The sequence below is a fragment of the Triturus cristatus genome, chromosome 10 (assembly GCF_964204655.1).
Source record: "Triturus cristatus chromosome 10, aTriCri1.1, whole genome shotgun sequence".
NCBI lineage: Eukaryota > Metazoa > Chordata > Amphibia > Caudata > Salamandridae > Triturus > Triturus cristatus.
In genome coordinates, this window is record NC_140593.1 from 856,142,629 (window position 1) to 856,157,058 (window position 14,430).

General features: G+C 47.0%; 12 non-coding genes across 12 annotated transcripts; all 12 read right to left on the bottom strand.

Moving 5' to 3' along the window:
- Positions 1-887: 887 nt before the first annotated feature.
- TRNAV-AAC (transfer RNA valine (anticodon AAC)) lies at positions 888-960 on the bottom strand. The gene has a single exon. It is a non-coding gene; the product is annotated as a tRNA-Val (tRNA).
- Positions 961-1,859: 899 nt separating this feature from the next.
- Positions 1,860-1,932, bottom strand: TRNAV-UAC (transfer RNA valine (anticodon UAC)). The gene has a single exon. It is a non-coding gene; the product is annotated as a tRNA-Val (tRNA).
- Positions 1,933-2,317: 385 nt separating this feature from the next.
- Positions 2,318-2,389, bottom strand: TRNAP-CGG (transfer RNA proline (anticodon CGG)). Its single transcript has one exon. It is a non-coding gene; the product is annotated as a tRNA-Pro (tRNA).
- Positions 2,390-3,726: 1,337 nt separating this feature from the next.
- On the bottom strand, positions 3,727-3,799 carry TRNAV-AAC (transfer RNA valine (anticodon AAC)). The gene has a single exon. It is a non-coding gene; the product is annotated as a tRNA-Val (tRNA).
- A 1,357-nt stretch (positions 3,800-5,156) lies between these two features.
- Positions 5,157-5,228, bottom strand: TRNAP-CGG (transfer RNA proline (anticodon CGG)). Its single transcript has one exon. It is a non-coding gene; the product is annotated as a tRNA-Pro (tRNA).
- Positions 5,229-6,565: 1,337 nt separating this feature from the next.
- On the bottom strand, positions 6,566-6,638 carry TRNAV-AAC (transfer RNA valine (anticodon AAC)). Its single transcript has one exon. It is a non-coding gene; the product is annotated as a tRNA-Val (tRNA).
- Positions 6,639-7,537: 899 nt separating this feature from the next.
- TRNAV-UAC (transfer RNA valine (anticodon UAC)) lies at positions 7,538-7,610 on the bottom strand. The gene has a single exon. It is a non-coding gene; the product is annotated as a tRNA-Val (tRNA).
- Positions 7,611-7,995: 385 nt separating this feature from the next.
- On the bottom strand, positions 7,996-8,067 carry TRNAP-CGG (transfer RNA proline (anticodon CGG)). Its single transcript has one exon. It is a non-coding gene; the product is annotated as a tRNA-Pro (tRNA).
- Positions 8,068-9,404: 1,337 nt separating this feature from the next.
- On the bottom strand, positions 9,405-9,477 carry TRNAV-AAC (transfer RNA valine (anticodon AAC)). Its single transcript has one exon. It is a non-coding gene; the product is annotated as a tRNA-Val (tRNA).
- Positions 9,478-10,376: 899 nt separating this feature from the next.
- Positions 10,377-10,449, bottom strand: TRNAV-UAC (transfer RNA valine (anticodon UAC)). The gene has a single exon. It is a non-coding gene; the product is annotated as a tRNA-Val (tRNA).
- A 385-nt stretch (positions 10,450-10,834) lies between these two features.
- Positions 10,835-10,906, bottom strand: TRNAP-CGG (transfer RNA proline (anticodon CGG)). Its single transcript has one exon. It is a non-coding gene; the product is annotated as a tRNA-Pro (tRNA).
- Positions 10,907-13,256: 2,350 nt separating this feature from the next.
- On the bottom strand, positions 13,257-13,329 carry TRNAV-UAC (transfer RNA valine (anticodon UAC)). Its single transcript has one exon. It is a non-coding gene; the product is annotated as a tRNA-Val (tRNA).
- Positions 13,330-14,430: the final 1,101 nt, after the last annotated feature.

Below are 14,430 nucleotides of genomic sequence, written 5' to 3' on the forward strand. Positions count from 1 at the left end.
GCAAGTCACCTCCTTTCCTCCTGCCTCAATCTAGAATTGGCTGCAAATCACAAGATAGAGTTCAATATCCGTGTGTACTGCCTACTCCCAGATACCTCTCTGTCTTCCTTATGTAAATTAAAATTCGCAAGGGGGGACCAATGACAATCTGCTCCTCCCACATAACCAGGAAGCCCTGTTGAACATGTCTGCCTGTGTTGTTGCAGGGACAGTGCCTTCTCCGCCCAAAAGGTGGCAGGAGAGCCTCACAACAAAGATGGGATCAACTGCTTAATGAGAAACCAGCACGGCAGTTTGTGTGATGGAGTGCAAATGTAACTGAAGGTGTGCCTGAGGTGTCCCTTCCAGGAATACATGGAATTGTGATTGAGGGCCCAGCCTGATCGTTGGTGGATTTCTCGTCATATGTTACAGGTCCGTGCAAAGATTGTGGTGTGTGGGGAATGCACTGCAAAAAACAGGACGATTTAAGGGTGTAAAAGAAACCTGTCAGAAGTGGGATTTGAACCCACACCTCCATGAGGAGACCAGAAGTCTCAGTTGCACTGAAGATCAAGCTCTCTTGAGTCTGGCGCCTTAGACCACTCGGCCATCCTGACAGCCCTGGGTGTGTACAGATCTGACTCTTCTGACTGCACCTGCCAATGTTTGCACTTACAACGTTCACAGCAATGTCACAAGTGTAAAGACCCCACAATACAACATGGCATGACAAAAAAAAAGCTAGGCACAAGAGCGACCACTGATGGATGCGGATTACTTTGTTTCGTCTTGCAAAAGTAAAGGAAGTTTCCCATGGCTCTCTGGGTTCAAGGACCGCCTCTTCTTAAGCTTGCATTGAGATAATAAGGTTTTAGAGGGTGCACATAAAAGCAGCTCATGCACAGTGTTTCTGCCCGGTCTCGAACCGGGGACCTTTCGCGTGTTAGGCGAACGTGATGACCACTACACTACAGAAACTCACTTGCTGTGTTTTACTGTTAGAGCAAGGTTCCTCTCAAGGGTTCTCTCTACTTCTATTCTGCTGTATCAGCAGCCACTCAGAAAGCGAGGAGCAAGTGTGAAAACTGCAGAGATATCAGCCAACATACTTGCAATTAGACGTATTAAAAATTGACTTATGCAGGCATCGACAGACAAATATCAGATGCCTAAATGCCAGCAAGTACAGCTTGGGAAAGCATCACCTGGGACACACAGAGACTAAGCATGAAGGCAGAAAAAGCATGGTGATCCATGTTTCTTATGAGGTTCAAAATATTTTGTGCAACAATGCGGCGAGTGTAATGAGAAATAGTCAGGCATTGTGAGTTTTGAGTAGGATTCGTATGTTTACCTCTGAAAAAGGGCTCGTCCGGGATTTGAACCTGGGACCTCTCGCACCCTAAGCGAGAATCATACCCCTAGACCAACGAGCCGAGGCACACAAGAGTTGCCTTTCGCACCGGCTCCGGGGATTATTGGCAGCGAGTTAGTGAATGCTTCACCCAAAGCAAGCAACTGCACATGCTGCTCTCTTCTGCAATATGGTTGCTGTCTTTTCCATGGCCGTCATCGAACAAGAAATGAAAATGCCTCTATCCTTCAGACATTTTGTTTGTTCTAGGTGTATGCTCTCGGTGAGGTCAATAAAACCATTTCTGCTCTCATGCCTTGCTTTCATGAAGTAGGCCCAACCTTCAGTACACAAGGACGTGCAAACGAATAGCGCAAACTATCGTCACTTCTCTTTTTGAGCTGTCACTGATACCCCTGGAGCACAGTACGTCACGCTGGTGAGGGATAGACAGCTTCCATTATCTCAGCTTTCCTATAAATTGAGAGAGTAAATGCAAACTGTGTGAAAAACAGAAAGCTGCTGTTTCTGCCCGGTCTCGAACCAGGGACCTTTCGCGTGTAAAGCGAACGTGATAACCACTACACTACAGAAACAGACACGCTTGCAGGAATCTTCTTGGCATGTAGTGGGCTGGAATGCACAGACCAAGGGCCAATGACCATGAAGCTCAAAGTTGGACCCTCCTTACCCGATCTCTTTCTTTGGAAGAAAGGAACGAGGACCCCTTTTATTCCAAAAGGCGATTTTAAAACCATACCTGAAACCACACTAGAAAAACACTTTGCATTTAATTTTCCTACACTGATGGTCCACCCCAGAAAAGCAGTTGCAAAGAAGTCCGGCACTGAAATTCTATACGCCAAAAGTGGGAAATAGCGTAGAGGGAAAGGAACTTTCTCACCATACACGGCGTCTTATAGCATTGAAAAGAAGAAATGGCCCTATATAATAAGCAGCCTAAAAATAATTCTTCAGCATGGGCTCGTCCGGGATTTGAACCCGGGATCTCTCGCACCCGAAGCGAGAATCATACCCCTAGACCAACGAGCCTGATTCCCCAGTCGGCATTTTAAGCAATTTCTGATGCGTCTTTCAGAAACAAAGCAGGGCTATTTGGCTGCTCTCTCTCTATGTGAACCAGAAAAAGTCATGTTTTCTCTCAAGGTGTTGTTTTTTTCACTCTTGCAAGGAAGGGATCAGTCGATATCCTAGCTGCCAGAGAGCAGAAAAAAGGCGCTGATGAGAACTGCAGGCACTTTCTGGCACTTGTACTCCTCTGCAAGTCCTGGACACTTGCCCCATAGACTTCCACCCCAGATGCAAGGGAGGGCCTGCCAATTCTTGCTCCTAAGACAGAGGCATTTGATTCTTGGATTCAAACACGCTCACTCAGCGCTCGATCAGGCTCGATCAGGCGAGATTTATATGAGTGGCTCGCAGGACTGAAACACTAACCTGGGAGCCCCAGGGTGGCTGAATTTCCAGGATGGCCATTTTTGGGCAAGTCACCTCCTTTCCTCCTGCCTCAATCTAGAATTGGCTGCAAATCACAAGATAGAGTTCAATGTCCGTGTGTACTGCCTACTCCCAGATACCTCTCTGTCTTCCTTATGTAAATTAAAATTCGCAAGGGGGGACCAATGACAATCTGCTCCTCCCACATAACCAGGAAGCCCTGTTGAACATGTCTGCCTGTGTTGTTGCAGGGACAGTGCCTTCTCCGCCCAAAAGGTGGCAGGAGAGCCTCACAACAAAGATGGGATCAACTGCTTAATGAGAAACCAGCACGGCAGTTTGTGTGATGGAGTGCAAATTTAACTGAAGGTGTGCCTGAGGTGTCCCTTCCAGGAATACATGGAATTGTGATTGAGGGCCCAGCCTGATCGTTGGTGGATTTCTCGTCATATGTTACAGGTCCGTGCAAAGATTGTGGTGTGTGGGGAATGCACTGCAAAAAACAGGACGATTTAAGGGTGTAAAAGAAACCTGTCAGAAGTGGGATTTGAACCCACACCTCCATGAGGAGACCAGAAGTCTCAGTTGCACTGAAGATCAAGCTCTCTTGAGTCTGGCGCCTTAGACCACTCGGCCATCCTGACAGCCCTGGGTGTGTACAGATCTGACTCTTCTGACTGCACCTGCCAATGTTTGCACTTACAACGTTCACAGCAATGTCACAAGTGTAAAGACCCCACAATACAACATGGCATGACAAAAAAAAAGCTAGGCACAAGAGCGACCACTGATGGATGCGGATTACTTTGTTTCGTCTTGCAAAAGTAAAGGAAGTTTCCCATGGCTCTCTGGGTTCAAGGACCGCCTCTTCTTAAGCTTGCATTGAGATAATAAGGTTTTAGAGGGTGCACATAAAAGCAGCTCATGCACAGTGTTTCTGCCCGGTCTCGAACCGGGGACCTTTCGCGTGTTAAGCGAACGTGATGACCACTACACTACAGAAACTCACTTGCTGTGTTTTACTGTTAGAGCAAGGTTCCTCTCAAGGGTTCTCTCTACTTCTATTCTGCTGTATCAGCAGCCACTCAGAAAGCGAGGAGCAAGTGTGAAAACTGCAGAGATATCAGCCAACATACTTGCAATTAGACGTATTAAAAATTGACTTATGCAGGCATCGACAGACAAATATCTGATGCCTAAATGCCAGCAAGTACAGCTTGGGAAAGCATCACCTGGGACACACAGAGACTAAGCATGAAGGCAGAAAAAGCATGGTGATCCATGTTTCTTATGAGGTTCAAAATATTTTGTGCAACAATGCGGCGAGTGTAATGAGAAATAGTCAGGCATTGTGAGTTTTGAGTAGGATTCGTATGTTTACCTCTGAAAAAGGGCTCGTCCGGGATTTGAACCTGGGACCTCTCGCACCCTAAGCGAGAATCATACCCCTAGACCAACGAGCCGAGGCACACAAGAGTTGCCTTTCGCACCGGCTCCGGGGATTATTGGCAGCGAGTTAGTGAATGCTTCACCCAAAGCAAGCAACTGCACATGCTGCTCTCTTCTGCAATATGGTTGCTGTCTTTTCCATGGCCGTCATCGAACAAGAAATGAAAATGCCTCTATCCTTCAGACATTTTGTTTGTTCTAGGTGTATGCTCTCGGTGAGGTCAATAAAACCATTTCTGCTCTCATGCCTTGCTTTCATGAAGTAGGCCCAACCTTCAGTACACAAGGACGTGCAATCGAATAGCGCAAACTATTGTCACTTCTCTTTTTGAGCTGTCACTGATACCCCTGGAGCACAGTACGTCACGCTGGTGAGGGATAGACAGCTTCCATTATCTCAGCTTTCCTATAAATTGAGAGAGTAAATGCAAACTGTGTGAAAAACAGAAAGCTGCTGTTTCTGCCCGGTCTCGAACCAGGGACCTTTCGCGTGTAAATCGAACGTGATAACCACTACACTACAGAAACAGACACGCTTGCAGGAATCTTCTTGGCATGTAGTGGGCTGGAATGCACAGACCAAGGGCCAATGACCATGAAGCTCAAAGTTGGACCCTCCTTACCCGATCTCTTTCTTTGGAAGAAAGGAACGAGGACCCCTTTTATTCCAAAAGGCGATTTTAAAACCATACCTGAAACCACACTAGAAAAACACTTTGCATTTAATTTTCCTACACTGATGGTCCACCCCAGAAAAGCAGTTGCAAAGAAGTCCGGCACTGAAATTCTATACGCCAAAAGTGGGAAATAGCGTAGAGGGAAAGGAACTTTCTCACCATACACGGCGTCTTATAGCATTGAAAAGAAGAAATGGCCCTATATAATAAGCAGCCTAAAAATAATTCTTCAGCATGGGCTCGTCCGGGATTTGAACCCGGGACCTCTCGCACCCGAAGCGAGAATCATACCCCTAGACCAACGAGCCTGATTCCCCAGTTGGCATTTTAAGCAATTTCTGATGCGTCTTTCAGAAACAAAGCAGGGCTATTTGGCTGCTCTCTCTCTATGTGAACCAGAAAAAGTCATGTTTTCTCTCAAGGTGTTGTTTTTTTCACTCTTGCAAGGAAGGGATCAGTCGATATCCTAGCTGCCAGAGAGCAGAAAAAAGGCGCTGATGAGAACTGCAGGCACTTTCTGGCACTTGTACTCCTCTGCAAGTCCTGGACACTTGCCCCATAGACTTCCACCCCAGATGCAAGGGAGGGCCTGCCAATTCTTGCTCCTAAGACAGAGGCATTTGATTCTTGGATTCAAACACGCTCACTCAGCGCTCGATCAGGCTCGATCAGGCGAGATTTATATGAGTGGCTCGCAGGACTGAAACACTAACCTGGGAGCCCCAGGGTGGCTGAATTTCCAGGATGGCCATTTTTGGGCAAGTCACCTCCTTTCCTCCTGCCTCAATCTAGAATTGGCTGCAAATCACAAGATAGAGTTCAATGTCCGTGTGTACTGCCTACTCCCAGATACCTCTCGGTCTTCCTTATGTAAATTAAAATTCGCAAGGGGGGACCAATGACAATCTGCTCCTCCCACATAACCAGGAAGCCCTGTTGAACATGTCTGCCTGTGTTGTTGCAGGGACAGTGCCTTCTCCGCCCAAAAGGTGGCAGGAGAGCCTCACAACAAAGATGGGATCAACTGCTTAATGAGAAACCAGCACGGCAGTTTGTGTGATGGAGTGCAAATTTAACTGAAGGTGTGCCTGAGGTGTCCCTTCCAGGAATACATGGAATTGTGATTGAGGGCCCAGCCTGATCGTTGGTGGATTTCTCGTCATATGTTACAGGTCCGTGCAAAGATTGTGGTGTGTGGGGAATGCACTGCAAAAAACAGGACGATTTAAGGGTGTAAAAGAAACCTGTCAGAAGTGGGATTTGAACCCACACCTCCATGAGGAGACCAAAAGTCTCAGTTGCACTGAGGATCAAGCTCTCTTGAGTCTGGCGCCTTAGACCACTCGGCCATCCTGACAGCCCTGGGTGTGTACAGATCTGACTCTTCTGACTGCACCTGCCAATGTTTGCACTTACAACGTTCACAGCAATGTCACAAGTGTAAAGACCCCACAATACAACATGGCATGACAAAAAAAAAGCTAGGCACAAGAGCGACCACTGATGGATGCGGATTACTTTGTTTCGTCTTGCAAAAGTAAAGGAAGTTTCCCATGGCTCTCTGGGTTCAAGGACCGCCTCTTCTTAAGCTTGCATTGAGATAATAAGGTTTTAGAGGGTGCACATAAAAGCAGCTCATGCACAGTGTTTCTGCCCGGTCTCGAACCAGGGACCTTTCGCGTGTTAGGCGAACGTGATGACCACTACACTACAGAAACTCACTTGCTGTGTTTTACTGTTAGAGCAAGGTTCCTCTCAAGGGTTCTCTCTACTTCTATTCTGCTGTATCAGCAGCCACTCAGAAAGCGAGGAGCAAGTGTGAAAACTGCAGAGATATCAGCCAACATACTTGCAATTAGACGTATTAAAAATTGACTTATGCAGGCATCGACAGACAAATATCTGATGCCTAAATGCCAGCAAGTACAGCTTGGGAAAGCATCACCTGGGACACACAGAGACTAAGCATGAAGGCAGAAAAAGCATGGTGATCCATGTTTCTTATGAGGTTCAAAATATTTTGTGCAACAATGCGGCGAGTGTAATGAGAAATAGTCAGGCATTGTGAGTTTTGAGTAGGATTCGTATGTTTACCTCTGAAAAAGGGCTCGTCCGGGATTTGAACCTGGGACCTCTCGCACCCTAAGCGAGAATCATACCCCTAGACCAACGAGCCGAGGCACACAAGAGTTGCCTTTCGCACCGGCTCCGGGGATTATTGGCAGCGAGTTAGTGAATGCTTCACCCAAAGCAAGCAACTGCACATGCTGCTCTCTTCTGCAATATGGTTGCTGTCTTTTCCATGGCCGTCATCGAACAAGAAATGAAAATGCCTCTATCCTTCAGACATTTTGTTTGTTCTAGGTGTATGCTCTCGGTGAGGTCAATAAAACCATTTCTGCTCTCATGCCTTGCTTTCATGAAGTAGGCCCAACCTTCAGTACACAAGGACGTGCAAACGAATAGCGCAAACTATTGTCACTTCTCTTTTTGAGCTGTCACTGATACCCCTGGAGCACAGTACGTCACGCTGGTGAGGGATAGACAGCTTCCATTATCTCAGCTTTCCTATAAATTGAGAGAGTAAATGCAAACTGTGTGAAAAACAGAAAGCTGCTGTTTCTGCCCGGTCTCGAACCAGGGACCTTTCGCGTGTAAAGCGAACGTGATAACCACTACACTACAGAAACAGACACGCTTGCAGGAATCTGCTTGGCATGTAGTGGGCTGGAATGCACAGACCAAGGGCCAATGACCATGAAGCTCAAAGTTGGACCCTCCTTACCCGATCTCTTTCTTTGGAAGAAAGGAACGAGGACCCCTTTTATTCCAAAAGGCGATTTTAAAACCATACCTGAAACCACACTAGAAAAACACTTTGCATTTAATTTTCCTACACTGATGGTCCACCCCAGAAAAGCAGTTGCAAAGAAGTCCGGCACTGAAATTCTATACGCCAAAAGTGGGAAATAGCGTAGAGGGAAAGGAACTTTCTCACCATACACGGCGTCTTATAGCATTGAAAAGAAGAAATGGCCCTATATAATAAGCAGCCTAAAAATAATTCTTCAGCATGGGCTCGTCCGGGATTTGAACCCGGGACCTCTCGCACCCGAAGCGAGAATCATACCCCTAGACCAACGAGCCTGATTCCCCAGTTGGCATTTTAAGCAATTTCTGATGCGTCTTTCAGAAACAAAGCAGGGCTATTTGGCTGCTCTCTCTCTATGTGAACCAGAAAAAGTCATGTTTTCTCTCAAGGTGTTGTTTTTTTCACTCTTGCAAGGAAGGGATCAGTCGATATCCTAGCTGCCAGAGAGCAGAAAAAAGGCGCTGATGAGAACTGCAGGCACTTTCTGGCACTTGTACTCCTCTGCAAGTCCTGGACACTTGCCCCATAGACTTCCACCCCAGATGCAAGGGAGGGCCTGCCAATTCTTGCTCCTAAGACAGAGGCATTTGATTCTTGGATTCAAACACGCTCACTCAGCGCTCGATCAGGCTCGATCAGGCGAGATTTATATGAGTGGCTCGCAGGACTGAAACACTAACCTGGGAGCCCCAGGGTGGCTGAATTTCCAGGATGGCCATTTTTGGGCAAGTCACCTCCTTTCCTCCTGCCTCAATCTAGAATTGGCTGCAAATCACAAGATAGAGTTCAATGTCCGTGTGTACTGCCTACTCCCAGATACCTCTCTGTCTTCCTTATGTAAATTAAAATTCGCAAGGGGGGACCAATGACAATCTGCTCCTCCCACATAACCAGGAAGCCCTGTTGAACATGTCTGCCTGTGTTGTTGCAGGGACAGTGCCTTCTCCGCCCAAAAGGTGGCAGGAGAGCCTCACAACAAAGATGGGATCAACTGCTTAATGAGAAACCAGCACGGCAGTTTGTGTGATGGAGTGCAAATTTAACTGAAGGTGTGCCTGAGGTGTCCCTTCCAGGAATACATGGAATTGTGATTGAGGGCCCAGCCTGATCGTTGGTGGATTTCTCGTCATATGTTACAGGTCCGTGCAAAGATTGTGGTGTGTGGGGAATGCACTGCAAAAAACAGGACGATTTAAGGGTGTAAAAGAAACCTGTCGGAAGTGGGATTTGAACCCACACCTCCATGAGGAGACCAGAAGTCTCAGTTGCACTGAAGATCAAGCTCTCTTGAGTCTGGCGCCTTAGACCACTCGGCCATCCTGACAGCCCTGGGTGTGTACAGATCTGACTCTTCTGACTGCACCTGCCAATGTTTGCACTTACAACGTTCACAGCAATGTCACAAGTGTAAAGACCCCACAATACAACATGGCATGACAAAAAAAAAGCTAGGCACAAGAGCGACCACTGATGGATGCGGATTACTTTGTTTCGTCTTGCAAAAGTAAAGGAAGTTTCCCATGGCTCTCTGGGTTCAAGGACCGCCTCTTCTTAAGCTTGCATTGAGATAATAAGGTTTTAGAGGGTGCACATAAAAGCAGCTCATGCACAGTGTTTCTGCCCGGTCTCGAACCGGGGACCTTTCGCGTGTTAGGCGAACGTGATGACCACTACACTACAGAAACTCACTTGCTGTGTTTTACTGTTAGAGCAAGGTTCCTCTCAAGGGTTCTCTCTACTTCTATTCTGCTGTATCAGCAGCCACTCAGAAAGCGAGGAGCAAGTGTGAAAACTGCAGAGATATCAGCCAACATACTTGCAATTAGACGTATTAAAAATTGACTTATGCAGGCATCGACAGACAAATATCTGATGCCTAAATGCCAGCAAGTACAGCTTGGGAAAGCATCACCTGGGACACACAGAGACTAAGCATGAAGGCAGAAAAAGCATGGTGATCCATGTTTCTTATGAGGTTCAAAATATTTTGTGCAACAATGCGGCGAGTGTAATGAGAAATAGTCAGGCATTGTGAGTTTTGAGTAGGATTCGTATGTTTACCTCTGAAAAAGGGCTCGTCCGGGATTTGAACCTGGGACCTCTCGCACCCTAAGCGAGAATCATACCGCTAGACCAACGAGCCGAGGCACACAAGAGTTGCCTTTCGCACCGGCTCCGGGGATTATTGGCAGCGAGTTAGTGAATGCTTCACCCAAAGCAAGCAACTGCACATGCTGCTCTCTTCTGCAATATGGTTGCTGTCTTTTCCATGGCCGTCATCGAACAAGAAATGAAAATGCCTCTATCCTTCAGACATTTTGTTTGTTCTAGGTGTATGCTCTCGGTGAGGTCAATAAAACCATTTCTGCTCTCATGCCTTGCTTTCATGAAGTAGGCCCAACCTTCAGTACACAAGGACGTGCAAACGAATAGCGCAAACTATTGTCACTTCTCTTTTTGAGCTGTCACTGATACCCCTGGAGCACAGTACGTCACGCTGGTGAGGGATAGACAGCTTCCATTATCTCAGCTTTCCTATAAATTGAGAGAGTAAATGCAAACTGTGTGAAAAACAGAAAGCTGCTGTTTCTGCCCGGTCTCGAACCAGGGACCTTTCGCGTGTAAAGCGAACGTGATAACCACTACACTACAGAAACAGACACGCTTGCAGGAATCTTCTTGGCATGTAGTGGGCTGGAATGCACAGACCAAGGGCCAATGACCATGAAGCTCAAAGTTGGACCCTCCTTACCCGATCTCTTTCTTTGGAAGAAAGGAACGAGGACCCCTTTTATTCCAAAAGGCGATTTTAAAACCATACCTGAAACCACACTAGAAAAACACTTTGCATTTAATTTTCCTACACTGATGGTCCACCCCAGAAAAGCAGTTGCAAAGAAGTCCGGCACTGAAATTCTATACGCCAAAAGTGGGAAATAGCGTAGAGGGAAAGGAACTTTCTCACCATACACGGCGTCTTATAGCATTGAAAAGAAGAAATGGCCCTATATAATAAGCAGCCTAAAAATAATTCTACAGCATGGGCTCGTCCGGGATTTGAACCCGGGACCTCTCGCACCCGAAGCGAGAATCATACCCCTAGACCAACGAGCCTGATTCCCCAGTCGGCATTTTAAGCAATTTCTGATGCGTCTTTCAGAAACAAAGCAGGGCTATTTGGCTGCTCTCTCTCTATGTGAACCAGAAAAAGTCATGTTTTCTCTCAAGGTGTTGTTTTTTTCACTCTTGCAAGGAAGGGATCAGTCGATATCCTAGCTGCCAGAGAGCAGAAAAAAGGCGCTGATGAGAACTGCAGGCACTTTCTGGCACTTGTACTCCTCTGCAAGTCCTGGACACTTGCCCCATAGACTTCCACCCCAGATGCAAGGGAGGGCCTGCCGCCCCATAGACTTCCACCCCAGATGCAAGGGAGGGCCTGCCAATTCTTGCTCCTAAGACAGAGGCATTTGATTCTTGGATTCAAACACGCTCACTCAGCGCTCGATCAGGCTCGATCAGGCGAGATTTATATGAGTGGCTCGCAGGACTGAAACACTAACCTGGGAGCCCCAGGGTGGCTGAATTTCCGGGATGGCCATTTTTGGGCAAGTCACCTCCTTTCCTCCTGCCTCAATCTAGAATTGGCTGCAAATCACAAGATAGAGTTCAATGTCCGTGTGTACTGCCTACTCCCAGATACCTCTCTGTCTTCCTTATGTAAATTAAAATTCGCAAGGGGGGACCAATGACAATCTGCTCCTCCCACATAACCAGGAAGCCCTGTTGAACATGTCTGCCTGTGTTGTTGCAGGGACAGTGCCTTCTCCACCCAAAAGGTGGCAGGAGAGCCTCACAACAAAGATGGGATCAACTGCTTAATGAGAAACCAGCACGGCAGTTTGTGTGATGGAGTGCAAATTTAACTGAAGGTGTGCCTGAGGTGTCCCTTCCAGGAATACATGGAATTGTGATTGAGGGCCCAGCCTGATCGTTGGTGGATTTCTCGTCATATGTTACAGGTCCGTGCAAAGATTGTGGTGTGTGGGGAATGCACTGCAAAAAACAGGACGATTTAAGGGTGTAAAAGAAACCTGTCAGAAGTGGGATTTGAACCCACACCTCCATGAGGAGACCAGAAGTCTCAGTTGCACTGAAGATCAAGCTCTCTTGAGTCTGGCGCCTTAGACCACTCGGCCATCCTGACAGCCCTGGGTGTGTACAGATCTGACTCTTCTGACTGCACCTGCCAATGTTTGCACTTACAACGTTCACAGCAATGTCACAAGTGTAAAGACCCCACAATACAACATGGCATGACAAAAAAAAAGCTAGGCACAAGAGCGACCACTGATGGATGCGGATTACTTTGTTTCGTCTTGCAAAAGTAAAGGAAGTTTCCCATGGCTCTCTGGGTTCAAGGACCGCCTCTTCTTAAGCTTGCATTGAGATAATAAGGTTTTAGAGGGTGCACATAAAAGCAGCTCATGCACAGTGTTTCTGCCCGGTCTCGAACCTGGGACCTTTCGCGTGTTAGGCGAACGTGATGACCACTACACTACAGAAACTCACTTGCTGTGTTTTACTGTTAGAGCAAGGTTCCTCTCAAGGGTTCTCTCTACTTCTATTCTGCTGTATCAGCAGCCACTCAGAAAGCGAGGAGCAAGTGTGAAAACTGCAGAGATATCAGCCAACATACTTGCAATTAGACGTATTAAAAATTGACTTATGCAGGCATCGACAGACAAATATCTGATGCCTAAATGCCAGCAAGTACAGCTTGGGAAAGCATCACCTGGGACACACAGAGACTAAGCATGAAGGCAGAAAAAGCATGGTGATCCATGTTTCTTATGAGGTTCAAAATATTTTGTGCAACAATGCGGCGAGTGTAATGAGAAATAGTCAGGCATTGTGAGTTTTGAGTAGGATTCGTATGTATACCTCTGAAAAAGGGGTCGTCAGGGATTTGAACCCGGGACCTCTCGCACCCTAAGCGAGAATCATACCCCTAGACCAACTAGCCGAGGCACACAAGAGTCGCCTTTCGCACCGGCTCCGGGGATTATTGGCAGCGAGTTAGTGAATGCTTCACCCAAAGCAAGCAACTGCACATGCTGCTCTCTTCTGCAATATGGTTGCTGTCTTTTCCATGGCCGTCATCAAACAAGAAATGAAAATGCCTCTATCCTTCAGACATTTTGTTTGTTCTAGGTGTATGCTCTCGGTGAGGTCAATAAAACCATTTCTGCTCTCATGCCTTGCTTTCATGAAGTAGGCCCAACCTTCAGTACACAAGGACGTGCAAACGAATAGCGCAAACTATCGTCACTTCTCTTTTTGAGCTGTCACTGATACCCCTGGAGCACAGTACGTCACGCTGGTGAGGGATAGACAGCTTCCATTATCTCAGCTTTCCTATAAATTGAGAGAGTAAATGCAAACTGTGTGAAAAACAGAAAGTTGCTGTTTCTGCCCGGTCTCGAACCAGGGACCTTTCGCGTGTAAAGCGAACGTGATAACCACTACACTACAGAAACAGACACGCTTGCAGGAATCTTCTTGGCATGTAGTGGGCTGGAATGCACAGACCAAGGGCCAATGTCCATGAAGCTCAAAGTTGGACCCTCCTTACCCGATCTCTTTCTTTGGAAGAAAGGAACGAGGACCCCTTTTATTCCAAAAGGCGATTTTAAAACCATACCTGAAACCACACTAGAAAAACACTTTGCATTTAATTTTCCTACACTGATGGTCCACCCCAGAAAAGCAGTTGCAAAGAAGTCCGGCACTGAAATTCTATACGCCAAAAGTGGGAAATAGCGTAGAGGGAAAGGAACTTTCTCACCATACACGGCGTCTTATAGCATTGAAAAGAAGAAATGGCCCTATATAATAAGAAGCCTAAAAATAATTCCACAGCATGGGCTCGTCCGGGATTTGAATCCGGGACCTCTCGCACCCGAAGCGAGAATCATACCCCTAGACCAACGAGCCTGATTACCCAGTTGGCATTTTAAGCAATTTCTGATGCGTCTTTCAGAAACAAAGCAGGGCTATTTGGCTGCTCTCTCTCTATGTGAACCACAAAAAGTCATGTTTTCTCTCAAGGTGTTGTTTTTTTCACTCTTGCAAGGAAGGGATCAGTCGATATCCTAGCTGCCAGAGAGCAGAAAAAAGGCGCTGATGAGAACTGTGGCACTTTCTGGCACTTGTACTCCTCTGCAAGTCCTGGACACTTGCCCCATAGACTTCCACCCCAGATGCAAGGGAGGGCCTGCCAATTCTTGCTCCTAAGACAGAGGCATTTGATTCTTGGATTCAAACACGCTCACTCAGCGCTCGATCAGGCTCGATCAGGCGAGATTTATATGAGTGGCTCGCAGGACTGAAACACTGACCTGGGAGCCCCAGGGTGGCTGAATTCCCAGGATGGCCATTTTTGGGCAAGTCACCTCCTTTCCTCCTGCCTCAATCTAGAATTGGCTGCAAATCACAAGATAGAGTTCAATGTCCGTGTGTACTGCCTACTCCCAGATACCTCTCTGTCTTCCTTATGTAAATTAAAATTCGCAAGGGGGGACCAATGACAATCTGCTCCTCCCACATAACCAAGAAGCCCTGTTGAACATGTCTGCCTG